General features: G+C 45.1%; 1 pseudogene; it reads left to right on the top strand.

The window, feature by feature from the left end:
• Nucleotides 1-2894: 2894 nt before the first annotated feature.
• On the top strand, nt 2895-3014 carry LOC136643539 (5S ribosomal RNA; annotated as a pseudogene).
• Nucleotides 3015-13673: the final 10659 nt, after the last annotated feature.

Below are 13673 nucleotides of genomic sequence, written 5' to 3' on the forward strand. Positions count from 1 at the left end.
GTTGAGAATATTTGAAAAATTCCTGCTATTTCTGCAGTGTTGGTTTAAAATGTATGTGATAAAGTTCTTGTTTTTCAAAAAATAAAATCTGTCAAAATTGCACTGACATTATTTCCTAGACTAGAGTATATGGACAGGGCTTTGCTTAGTCATTATCCAAGTTGGGTTCCAGCACCATTCACCGTGATACACTGAAGTCTCACTTTAACAGACCTCGATTACACAGACTTCAGAAGTCAATTTCACAGACTTCAGAAATGGATACTTTTGTGCTCCACTGAAAATGTTGCATATATTTTGCAAGTGCAGGTCTCCATTGACTTCAGTGCATTTGGATTTAATGGACTTTCAGCATTATCAGAACCCCTTCCTCTTACTCCATGAAATTGAGGATTCATTGTACTACCAACTTCATTTTCCATCCTTATTAGGAAAACTTAGAACATTCTAATATTTCCCTAATAATTGCTTGTGTATAATTTTCTTTGTTTTTCACAATCAAAATAATGCTAAACTGTAGGAAGTCGAGTCATTTGACCCTTTCCTAAACTGTTATGCAAACCCCACACCATCCAGTCCAGATTGTACCAGTCCTGTTATTGTTCTTCAGGAAGCAGAACAGGAGACACTGACCACAAAGTACTGATGGTGTGCTGGGAATGGCTGCCCCAGTCCATGCTAGTTTGCACCTGCCAATTTGGGTAGTTGCCTATTCGATAAATGTATATAGATGAGAGAGGAGAATGTGGAACAAGTTTAGTCAGCAGATACTTTTGACCCAGTGCTATCCCCTGCTGGTGCTCATGGGATATGTAGCATCCCCGTGCCAACGTAGCATCCACTTGTATCCTGTGAGCTAGCAAAGGACCAATCAGGCTGGGAGAGGTAAGTAAAGAAAAATTTCACCTACCTCTCTCGTGGCTGCCTGGTCCCCTATGAGACTCCTCAGATCAATGACAGCTGTTTGCTGGCATAGATCTGAAGAGTGGCAAGGGGCCTGTCTGGAATGGGCTGCGGGGATAAGATTTGGCTACTGCTGCTCCCTCCAAGATCCCCCTGTTCCCCCCTTGATCCACCACTGATGCCAATGAACACCAATTGTCAGCCAATCTGTGGAGCACTGCTGGTGGCACAAGATTAATAGGGTCGTACACTGTCAGCAGTTCTATAGAATGGGAGAGGGGTGGCCATGATTGTGGCCCACAGGATACGCTGGCAGACCTTGTTGTTCGTCAGTGTATCTTCCAGATAGGACTGGGCTGTTGTTTTTTTTAAAAAATATATGCCCTTCCTTTCCCCTCCACTCTGAAGTTGTTCAGGGCAACTAACGCAAAGGTAAACCAGTTTCAAAATATGATGACTAAAACAGCAGCACAAAATGCGTTGAGAACACTCCAAGTGTAAAAACATTCCTTTTGCCTAAACACCCCCCAAAATGCACAAGACAAGGCATTGTGTGATTTTTGCACACAAATATGCAGTGGGGACTATATAACTTCAAACTCAGCCCCCTGTAAGTGCAGATTCCTAAACTGAGGGAGAAAACAACTGCTATCCCTATCCCCGCTTGTGTATTTTTTTTTTTTACTAGAGGTGATTTTTTGAATAATTTTCTATTATTCCCTTTAATAATCATAGATTGCATTATACCGTTATGCCAAGCAGCAACACTTAAGTCAGCTTACACCACTGTTGCAACGCATTCTGGTCTGTTCATGAATCAATGGACATGGTTTGGTCTGGGACCCTGGTCAGACATTCAAGTCTCCTACCTCTGCTGCTAGCTTGCAAGTGGTATACTCAGAGGAAGACAATATGGCTATAAAGCACCAGCTTGTGGGTGCAAGATGGTGGTGTCATCTGGTTTGCCAGACCACCTTTATCAGTCGTTGATTATGGTTTTGGAAAAGTGAACACACAAAGACCATCCTTTATGATGCCCAAATAATCCTCATTCCAGAAACACATCTGGTCAGGATCCCCCAGCTTGCCAGGCCCTGATCAATATCTAAACATTCCTCCAGATTCCAATAAATAGTGGGGGGGGGGAGGGGGGAGGCAGTCTAAGACCCCCTTTGTCTTTGCTTCATTCTTGGGTCTCCAAAGCACCACATGGAACTGTGCACTGAATCTTGGCAGGCTGCCTTCAGGATTCCAGCTACCAATGTGGGTGACCCTTCTTTACTCTGGCAGCTGCCCTCTGTTAATCCCTCCTCCTCAGTAGCAATGGGGAAGGGACTAAAGAGTACAGCACCCCTTACCCTCCTTCCCCCCAAATTATTCCCTTTTCCATTCTAAGCAGTACACCAAATACAAGCACATACACGCTCTCAGCAGAAACGTGTTCTGGCAGCATAGCACACTTTCTGGTCGTTGTAAACACGACTTGCTGGGCAGCATGTGCTGGCCCTGCAGAAAGCATTGAGACAGCAACAGACACCAGGTGTTTGCTGTCCCAGGTAGGATCACTTAGGGGGCTGAAGGGAGGTGGGGAGGAGGTGGAAGGGGGGCGGGCAAAAAAAGGAGGTGATGGAGACAGGGAAGAGGGTGGATTTGGCCTGGTTTAGCCGCAGCGGTGCCCGCCAAATCTTGATGTTCTTCCCAGGCCAGATTCTCCTTTGTGTGTCCACATGGACTGGCCCCAGTGATATTGCTGGGTCTGCAGGTTTGAGATGATTCACTGGTAGAAGTGTTTTTCAAACACCTCTACCCATAGGTAATGAGTAATGAGCACTGGAGTTGTGTGATCAGTTGTGACAAAAACACAAAACACCACATTTTGCATTTGAATGCAACAATTTTTTTAAAATGCCATTTTCAAACACCTCTACCATATTTATTCTTTGCATCTGCACATTGCATCTGCGTGGACTGCAACCACTGAAAGGAGCTGTTTCAGCAGCAACTGTTACCCTGCACATGCCCAATCTCATCTGATCTCGGAAGCTAAGCAGGGTCAGGCCTGCTTAGTACTTGGATGGGAGACCGCTTGGGAATACCAGGTGCTGTAGGCTTATATCATAGTCTTTCGAGACTGAAGGTTGCCAACCATTGTGCCTCAATCACTCCCCTTGGAAGGGCAGGACAGGCTGTCCTGTGTTTTACTCCAGGGAACATTTATTTAATAAATCCTACATGCAGTTCTCCTGGTCACACTTTAGGGCAGTGCTTACCAAATTGTGGGCTGTGACCCACCAGTGTGTCGCAAGCCCATGCCAGGTGGGTTTTGACATGGGCTCTCCTGCCCAACCTTGCCTGTGGATGGCTCCAAATTAGAACCATTCCTGGAGCACTAGGAGGCAATGGAGGCCACTCTACCAGCCTCTGCGGGCCTCAGAATTGTCCTCAGAACCATTCAGAAGTCACTTCCAGTGACTCCAGTGACTTTGAAAGTGATTTCTGAAAAATCAGAAGTGACTTCTGGGTGCTTTTGTGGGCCGTGCCAGAAGGCTTGGGAACCACTGCTTTAGGGCATTCCAGAGATGTTCCAGAGCCACAGCACCAAGTTGCAAGTTGAGTCTTGAGTCTCTGCCCCTTGACTTGAGTAGCAATCATAATGGCCCACTGTCTCTACTTAACCAGATTAGTTTTTAGAGTCATTTTGATTTGAGGTGAAGTCTTTTTGAGAAGCGAGTCAAGCCATGAGTCAGGTGCAGCTCTGCAGAAAAGACACAATTGCTGGTGGGGGTGTATTTGAGTTCTGATTTAACACTACCCTGATGTTGAAGTAATGTGTTGAAGTCTTTCACTTCAAATGAGCCATGGGTTCGGTAGGCATTCCTCTTCAGTCACAAGGAAATGCCTCTCTCCTGCTTTGCCCGCTTCCTTAGCACCCTCCTTTGGCTATCCAGGCATTTTCCTATCACAAAAACTCCCTCCCCCATCCATTGGGTTCCTCCTTGTCCCCTCCCTCATCTAGAGACAAAAATCAGACCATCCATTCAGTCAGCAATCATTTGTTTCTTTTGAGATGGACAAGAGACCATGATCCCCCATGTCCTTGCTGCCCCCACCTTCTTCTAGTTATTCCCCCCAGCCACTTCCCAGCCCCCACCTCCTGGAACCAACCTCCCACCCTCCCACCAAGTCTGCTGCTTGCCGTTGTGGCACGGATGCCACCCACGAGGTTCGAGGATGCCACCCACGAGATCACCCGCAAGGTCTCGGGGGCAATGTGGAAGCAATAAAAAAGCAATAAAAATATAGCAAGCAAGTACACACACACACAGTCACCAAGTCTTTGGTCCACCAAGTCTTGGGTCCAAAATGATGAGTCTGGTTCTGGTGTTATGTGAGAGTGTAAAGAGCATCTATCCACTCTGTCCACCCCCTGCATAAGTTTGTATGTCTCAATCATGTCCCCCCTCAGGCGTCTCTTTTCTAGGCTGAACAGGCCCAAACGCCATAGCCTTTCCTCATAAGGAAAATGCCCCAGCCCAGTAATCATCTTAGTCGCATGACTCTTTCAGGCCCAAGTCATTGATGCGTGTGACTTGAGCTCCCATGAGTCAAGGAAAACACATGTTTTCATTACTCGAGTCAATTCTGCAAGTCACGAGTTCCCATCCCTCAAAGCCAAGGATTACAATGACAATCCCAAGCTTTTCACTATCTACGCCCCATGCCAAATGTGGAGAGGGGGGTGTCAAAGGGCTACTTTAGGGTATTGACCCCTGACTCAAAGCCAAGGATCGCTGAATGACATCCAAGCTTTTCACTATCTATGTGCCATGACTAGGAGTGTTTGAAAATAGTGTTATTTTTTCTGCAGATTATTATTAACCGTATTCATTTCTATATATAATGAGATTTCATTATTCTCATTCCAAGTTCTCATTTTTATTAATTTTAAATGCTTTAAAAGTGTACTAGGTATGTGATATGGGTGATAGATATAATGTGAGCAGATACAGCCACAGTATTATTTCTAACTGAAAAAGTAATTATTTTAATTTCTGGAAAATATCTTAAACACCAAAAGGCGGTGTTTTGTGTTTTTAGTCAGATAAAATAAAGGCAGTGTTTTGTGTTTTTATGTGTTTTTAACAACAAAAAGAAAACCTACCCATGATAAACATGGGGGCATGATTTGCAGATACAGCTCCAAGCTGCAAAGCCTTTGGGGCTCGCTCTGCAACTTTGCCCAAAGAGGCCCCAAGCAGAATTCCTCCTAAGACCTCGGATCGGTTGTGGGTCTACTTTAAATCATCAGCTTACCTCAGGACGCACACCCATCCCTGTTCTTAACCCCATACCTGCACAATATTGGCTACTCTGGGAGTCTGGCTGAGGCTTAGCTCCCACCACCCCACTTGCTGACTATATCTGATTAGGAGCCCAATCCTGAGCTTGTCATGCTGACCTTACTCTGGTGCTGGGTGTCGCAAACGAACCATAAACATGCCCTTGACACTTAGTGCTGGGTCAGCGCTGGCGCCAGCCCAGCGTCAGTCTGTGCTGAGCCTAGTACCAGCTGCAAGCTAGCTGCCTGCCTCTGGTGGTGAGGTTTGTCAGGAGGGAGGCGTTCCAGGGTGGGAGGAGGGGAAGCAGGGGGAGGAAGTGGAACCGGAGGGGGCAGGACTGGCAAAATAGCCAGTGCAGATTTGAGAAGCCCCATTGCAGGGCTTGAGGCTTTCCCTATGGGAAGGGGATGAAAATCCCCTTCCCCTGAGGAGACTTCCAGCTGCTTCCTGGTGCCCACTGGATGCCATTTTGGTGTCACTGCTCCAGCAGGTGCTTAGAATTTGGTTGCAGATGTGCTTACCATGAAGGGGTATATAGGAGCTCAGGGAGATAGCTGTGGAACTACAGCTGCTGCAAAAGTAAATTTTGATACACCTCCTTTAGGAAGGGACTCCAAAGGAACTTTGTACCCCCTGAGAAAATCCCTCTCAGAGATCCTAGATGCAAGGTGCTATGTGCCACTGTTGTGTACTGTATAATGTGTTTAACAGCACAATCCTGACCCGGGCTTGGGCTGGTGTAAGTCCCTTGCGCTGGCCCAGAAGGGTCGCAAATGTGCCATAACATACACTCTTTTCTCTTTTTTTCTCCATCTTCTCATATGGCAGTTGGTTCCTGATGGCCACTATGGGGTGGGAGCACGCTCTTAGATTTCTCTGTGTTCTGTTTTACTATTTTCCATCTTGAGTCAATGACTTTAATATAAGTTCAGAGAGAAATTTACTCCAGAATGGAAAATGTGTATACTTGTGGAAGAAACTTTGATGAAGAAACACTTGGGCCACCCACAACAATCTTGTGAGCCTACCTCACAAGATTGTTGTGCAGGAATCAGTGGGATAGCCCCATGTATGCACTGCTTTGGACTTCTCAGAGTTCAGGAGAAGACTCAGGAAGCCAGGCTTCCCTATGATGACCATTTGGCACATTTCCCTTTCAAGAAGGCTCAGAAGGGATGGAGTTGACATCAGCACTTTGGGAACCATGTGCACAGTATTTGTCTGTTATTTCAGAAGATGGCAGTTTCTCAGGCCTCCGTCCCAAATTTATGGCTCTGAAGTTCTAGTTTTTCAAAGCTTGGCTCTCCTGCCCCAGTCACGTTTGGACTTTCCAACACCTCATGTCTCGAAAAGTAGTAAAACCAGTAGTAAAACTAATCAAACCAACCACTGCAATCCATCAGAAGTTTAGGCAACATGTTTAGGCAAGATCTTTACAGCAGCAGCATAATTTTATTTTATTTTTTTCCGTTTGGAAGTTACAACATTCTGGCATGAACCTGCAATGAATGCAGTGTCACTGAAAAAGGCCTATGATGCAGTCAGACCCTTCACATCAGTTAAACTGGAACAATGAATGATGATAAATTGGACAAGAATTGGGACCTATGAGTAAACCCAAGGCAATCACTTGCCAAAAAGCATTCAAATAGGGGACCCCTTGAAGAAAACTACATGAACCACATAAACTCCTGACCCTTCCTCATGTTCACAAAGGCCACTTATAAAATATATTTTCTTTATCCTGCTCTCACCCCACTAGAAATCTCTGAAAAATATTTTTATTTACATAGGCACAGTAAATCATTCTACTGATCCTGGATTTCTCCTGCCCAGACCTTTGGAAATATAGACCTTCCAAAGTTGTTATTTTGGTTTATTGATTTTGATAGGCCTCTGTTGTTTTATTGCACACTACAGAGTAAAAAAAAAAAGTATAAAAATATGACAGACAACATTCCATTTTCTCTGGGTGCTCTTACACATTATTTGCTGCCCTATCTTCTCCAGGTTCTGTCTGCTGCTATGTTCTATTGCTGTGGCAACATTTTTAATCTGCTGTATTTGCTGCTGTTTTGTTTTTAATACAAGCTATTTGAGCAATTTTATTTCTATGTTTTTAGCTGCCTTGAACATTTGATAGAAAATGGAAAGGTAGGGGTAGAAAAACCACTGAAATATGTAAAATATAGGGGGGCCCATATCTGCGGATCCCATATCCACGGATTTATTTAGCCATGGATCAAGTCCAGCCACCCCAACATGTGCACCCCCTCTGGAGGAAAGGGGAGCTCTGCTTGTCCTGGTGGGCTTCTCTGGGCTTCCAAATGCCTTATAAGGCATTAAAAATGTCACTTCCAGTTTCTTCGTGAAACCAGAAGTAGCTTTTTTCTTTTTGCCTCCTGAGCACAGTCTGAGCTTGGCAGAGGCTGGGGATGGATCTTCCCAGCCTCTGCTAAGCTCAGAGGCCCCTCCAGGGGGGTGGGGGGTGGTGGTCTCCGGGACTGCTGGGATGAGCATTTGCCCGTATCTGCGGTTTCAGGCATCTGTGGTAGGGGGTTCCCAGAACAGAACCCCCACAGATAAGGGGGCACGCATGTATGTATGGGTGTTCCTTTCCATGGTGCTATGCCTGTCTTTTCTTTCACACCTTCCTCAGAACTAACCCACTTTTTGTTGTGAAATCTTTGGCTTAACTGTTCAGCCTCCACTCTCTGACAGGAAACCTAAGCACCTGTAACTGTGTTTCCTCACAATCATTCCCTGTTCCTTTTCTCCTTTCTGTTCTGTTTCTCTCATGTGTTAACATTTAGATTGTAAACTCCTCAGGGCAAAGACCTGTCTTCTAACTTATGTTACAGCCCAATCCTACTGGGCCTTGGCACCCTGAGGAACAGCAGTGATGAAATGACCCCACTGTATCCTATCTCCTTGGGATAAGGACATGTTTGCTCGCTTACGCTGGGCAATGCTGCTGCGGCTCCAACCTGCTATCGAGCAGGTTCAGAATCAAGGAGGCCCATGTAGGGCTTCCCAGCCAGGGAGGGAGCACAGGCTATGGCAGCAGAGTGTACTGCCCTCTCCGCCCCCTCCCTGACCTGATCCTCCCCTCCCCTGCCCTCCCACTAACGAGTTCCCTCCTTCCCCCACCCTGAAAAGCCTAGCTGCCAAGGTAGCTGTACTCAATGAGGTACACATTGAGCTGTACTCAATGAGGTACTCAATGAGGTGCACACAGGGGTACACATTTGATTCACTATGATAACAACTTGCCAGCCTCTATAGCAACACACAGCAAAGTAGCTTGTGTATTTGTGGGCACCTTCTTGTGTGTTTCTAAGGGCGCAATCTTATCCTGCGCTGGAACAGGCAAGCCAAGAGGCTTGCGCTGCATCCAGCGTGGGATGGGTGCCAGACTTGGTTCAGCCAGAGGCAAGGGGAAACTTTTCGCCTTACCCCTGGGCAAGGCGCCCTGGTCCCTATAGGTCTCCTTGGACCTGTGCCACCTCCTCAGGTGGTGCAAATCCGAGGAGAGCAGAGCGGCTTCAAGCTGCTCCAACCTCCCCAGGAATGGGGGTTGGGATCCAGCTTAACTGCCGGACTCCAGCCCCACCTCCCACTACCCACCTGCCCCTGGGGCCGCCCACCGCCTGCCCTCCCTTGTCCTGGAATGCCTCCCTCCCGCCTCCTCCCCGCCCACCCCAGAGCCGTATTTTGGCCCAGCTCGGCTGAAGCAAGGCTCGTCCCGCAAGCCACCACGTTGGCTGGATTCAGCATCCATGCGCCCGTGTGGCTTGCTCATGAGGAGGCGCAAACGTGCTTGTGTTTGGCTCAAGTGCAGCTTAGGACTGTGCTGTAAGTGGCTATACTTAAGCCACCCCATGCAGGTCTTCTGCACTTGATGGGATTTTGACGAAACAACCTTTTCTTCATCCTAAATATAAGGAAGATAACTTAGAAACCAACTGGAAGTCCAGTTGGGATGCAATAGGAATCCCCAAGTCCAACAGGCACTTTTTTGTCACCTGTAATAGTTGTGACAATAATAATAGAGAGCAATAGTTGTGGGTCAGTACAGCTCTTCTAACACTGAGTTATAGAAGTAGTAGCAATTCTTATTACAAGACCTTAAGCTTTGTAACATTTAAGCACTGAAGTCCTTGCCTTCCAGCATTTCTGTCCCACCCAAATTTCATTTTGTCTACACTGAAGCCACACCCTCCAGTTCCTTTTGGTTAAAGCTGCAGCCAGATAGAATTGCCCCACCCTCTGGATCTTTCAATACAGCAAAACAAGCTCCCTCATGGGTTCCACATTGTATATGGCTTTTGAGCTATGCTTCCACCTATTCATTCACGCACAGTTCCAGCTAAAGGAATCCTGTCTCATTTGGATATGGAAATGTGAGGCCAGATAATGAACCTTGCAACTTTCCCCCCCATCATAATGCTAAACTTGTGTCTGTGAGATTACTAGTGTTTTTCCTCATGGTGTGAAGCCAAGAAGATATCAGTGGATAATTGAGTGCATGCCTTTCTCCTGCACAGTAGCTACTGGCAACACATATAAGAATATATCATTTTTCCACATTTAGGAAATCTTTCGTGGAAAAACACCATCTTATTTTTAATTTACTTTTACCCTTTTCATATCACCCTTCTATAACAGTGCACAGGATAATGTATAGATCATTCAATAAAGGACACAAAACAGTCACTGACACACACAGCTTTACCAAAGGTTAGTCACTGTGGCTCCCAAATGAATCCTCCAGACCTGGCAGTTTAATTACTAACTGCTAGCAAAATACCTGGTCAACATGAAACCAGGTACATCATACATAACTAGTAAGCTACTGGTTACTCAATTAAGAGAGATCATCTTCCCAATCCCCCCTCCCCCACCCTCACAATATCTGTAGAATCAGCTGAGTCACTTACAATTGAAGCGAAATACTTGGCACAATTATTTTGGGCAACGCTTGCATCCTGTAACAAAACAACTGCGCTTCTCTTTTAAGGGTAGCCAATGGGACCAATTTCATATTGTCCCACCAGGTTATTTCTCTCTTCCCCCCCCCCTCCCGCCACACACCTTGAGTTAGCAATCCCCAATGAATTGCATTTGACTCCAGAACAAATTTTGCTGTGGCAGCTGCTGGCAAATAGTGCTGACATAATTATGATCTGAAAATAATGGCTGTTGCAGCCAACCAACAAGGAAATACCAGCCTAATCATGGAGCTGCTGATACGTTGAAACCAACTTAGCATATGGATGAGACCTGCAAGATAATGTTTGCTCTGGCCACACACACACATACAAAACCAAGCTACCTGTTTTATTATTACCGGACTCTAAATTCCATCCTTCATGCACGAAACACACATGAATGCCTAAATAAAAAGCAAAGGGGTCAGTTACCAGCCTTGCTAGATCAGCCCCTATTGGATCCATCACCATGGAAACATGCTCAGGGAGAAAAGATGCTCACCAAGCAGGCAGAGCACATCAATACTCACTCCATTTCAAGGGTGGAGGCTTCCTCCTCAGCTCTATGCCCAGTTGTGCTGCAGGCTTCTTCCCTTGTTTATTACCGGCAGCAGTGCTTGTTGATTCCAAGGGGGAGCCGTGAGATTATTATTATTTTTAAATTCCCTCGTTGCCTTCCTGATTTCTGTCACCCATGCTGAGAGCATTAAGAATGAACACTGAAGATGGTGTAACACAGCTTGCAAACAAAGAGAGTAGCAATTGGATAAGACTTTTTCCTTGGCAGTGATAACAACATACCCAAACCAGATTTTGTGTGTGTGTGTGTGTGTGTGTGTGTGTGTGTGTGCGCGTGCATGCGTGCGTGTAATGGAAATCAAGTTGTTAGCTTTCCCAATTACAGGCTAAGAAAAAAAAAAGGTAGCAAAGTGATGAATGAAAAGCCTGCTATTTTGTTTGCCCCTATATTCACATAGGCTGTTTTTGTGCTAATGCCTGTGTTCTCTTACTTAGCATACTGTCCCAGCTTCCCAAAGCCATATTAAATCATATGAGGCCACCATAATATTTGGTCTCTTCTTCACATAGTTAAAATACCCTCACAAATAGGAACAGACAATGGCAAACAGAATTATCATGGCCCCATCCTTCATATGATTTAAGCACCGAATGGAGTGAACCACCAAGCTCTGTCTACCCCTGCATTTTGTCTCCAACAGTGGTCAGCCAGTTTTTCGGGTAGGTTGGGCTGCTTACACAAACTATTAAGGGTTTAATAGGCAGCAGTTTGAAATGCACAGGGGAAGTTTTCCTTTGCTATATTACAATGATCCTTTTCTTTGTTTCGGGGTGGTTAAAGTAGGACAATTTGGATAACTTTTTCACAATGCATTTTAAATGACTTTTTAAACACAAAATGTGGGATTTTTCTCTTGAAGGCTCTTCAGCATTTGTTGCTGGCAAGGAACAAGGAGGGCTATCACGTGACAACTGGGCAACAAACCAAAAGAATATATGTTAAAGTGGAAATTTGGTGACGCCAACATTCATTGGTGTATATCATATTTTCGACAGTCAGAAAATTTGTCTGGAATTATCAACATTCACACGTGAATTCTCATGTACAAAAAAAAAAGAGGCAGAGAAGCCCTGGTCAGGTATAGAGTATGACGTCAGTATCCACAGGTCTGCCATCTGATGCATCATGATGCATTCTGGGGCAACCCTGGGAGGAGCCAGGACCCAGAAAATGACCCAGAAATGGCTCTTTCAAGCCTAAAAATAGCATTGGAGGCTGACAAATGGCACAGTTTGACCATACAAAAGGAAGAAATGCTCTTTAGGCTTGAAAGACCCACTTCTGGATTGCATGGAGAGTCCTGACTCCTCCCAGGGTTGCCCCAGAATGTGTCGTAATGCATCCATGGTATCTGTGGCTTTTGGTATCCGCTGAAGTTTCCATAGCAGGTTCTGGAACCAAAGTTGCACTGTATGTAACCCGGAGGAAAAAGGATGGACCTCCAGCATCAGCAGGATAGAGATTCATTCTACATTGAGAGTTGTTCATCAAAGCTTCTACAGTTTCTCTTAGGGCACAATCCTAACCAGGTCTACTCAGAAGTAAGTCCTATTTTGTTCAATGGGGCTTACTCTCAGGAAAGTGTGGTTAGGATTGCAGCTTTAATGTAATTGAGATAAACATATGGTGTTTCTTGGAAATGACTGAGTGGAGAATCAATAGAAAACTTATAGCATTATAATCTTGGTGGACAGAGATAAACATGACAAGATGAAAGCTGCAATCCTATACATACTTTCCTGGAAGCAAGTCCAATTGAGTACTGTGAAATTTAGGCTGCAATCCTATCCACACTTACTTGGAAGTTAGCCCCATTGACTATAATGGGACTTACTTCTGAGTAGACATGCATAGGATTGGGCTCTTACTTCTAAGTAGACATGCATAAGTCTGTGATGGAAGAGATGAATTTTTAAAAACCTTGTTAGAATGTTAACTATCAACAAGGTTTTTGGAATTATTTACTAAAGGAGATCTCCTTTGTTTAGACACATGAGCCACACTTTTTGCAATCAGATGCTGGCTTAATTATGAATGGAATTAACAGAGATGTAAACTAACTCTTCAGTCTTACAAGCTAGAAGATAGCGGTTTAGATACACTTCTTGTCCTGCATGCTCTTGGATTTGCAGATTTCCAATATTCACACATTAGTGCAAACACATGCAAATTTTTTTTTGCCTCCCTAAGCTTTTATTGACTCTGACCTCAGCAGCAAGTTGTCATGTATTGTTATTCATGCAGGGCCTTTGTTCACTCACCTTGGGCTGCTGATCAAAGATGTATTTCAGCATTTTACCCCCCAAAAATTTCAAAAAGCCTAGAACACTCCATCCTCTCCTATAACTCTGCCAGCAAAGATCTCTATAAGGCCGTGTCTTCAGCTTGTGGGTTGCAACACCAATGGGGTAGCGAAGCCTCATTTGGGGGGGGGGGTCATGGCAACCTTTCAAAGCCTGTGCAAATGAGGGCTTGGATCCAATCCAATAATGGTCCTGCCTTAGCAAAACTGAGTTCTTGATATAATCCACTTCTTGCTATCTTACCCCACAGCTCCTAAGGCCAGCCTTGCTCAGTCAGCTACCTCATATGGTTATTCTGAAGGCACAAGAGATAGGGGGAAATTGATTGGGTGGTGATGGGGGTGGGGGTGGCTGGATCGGGTCCCAAGTAGGTTCCCAGTCTCATTTATTTGTTTGTTTGTTTATCTGGAGTCATGGCATGAAAAAGGTTGAAGAGATTACTGCTATAAGGCATTACCTGTATTGAATTTTTCATCATATACCCATTTCCCAATGGTCTTTAGTCAAGCATGTATTCTGCCCCATGCCCAATTCCATGCCTAGCTTTTGTTTGAAG

Source organism: Tiliqua scincoides, chromosome 2 (assembly GCF_035046505.1).
Source record: "Tiliqua scincoides isolate rTilSci1 chromosome 2, rTilSci1.hap2, whole genome shotgun sequence".
NCBI lineage: Eukaryota > Metazoa > Chordata > Lepidosauria > Squamata > Scincidae > Tiliqua > Tiliqua scincoides.